This window comes from Oryzias melastigma, linkage group LG24 (assembly GCF_002922805.2).
Source record: "Oryzias melastigma strain HK-1 linkage group LG24, ASM292280v2, whole genome shotgun sequence".
Taxonomy (NCBI): Eukaryota; Metazoa; Chordata; class Actinopteri; order Beloniformes; family Adrianichthyidae; genus Oryzias; species Oryzias melastigma.
The window spans coordinates 23,284,065-23,284,297 of NC_050535.1; positions in this window are offsets into that span (position 1 = coordinate 23,284,065).

The window sequence follows — 233 nt, forward strand, 5'->3', positions numbered from 1 at the left end:
GCATGTGGCCCCCGCTGGCCCCCACCTCGTATGTTCAAAATGTTTGATTGACAGATTCTCCTTCAGTGGAAGGGGTGTGGCCTTCCAACAAACTCACTTCTGATTGGTGAAAGTAGTTGATGTAGAAATGTGGACTCAGATGAGTTCAGCAGTCAGAACTGGACTTGAGGAGTCCAGCTTTGGAACCTGCAGAGAACCAACACACAGCAGAAAGCCACACTGTGGGAAAGACT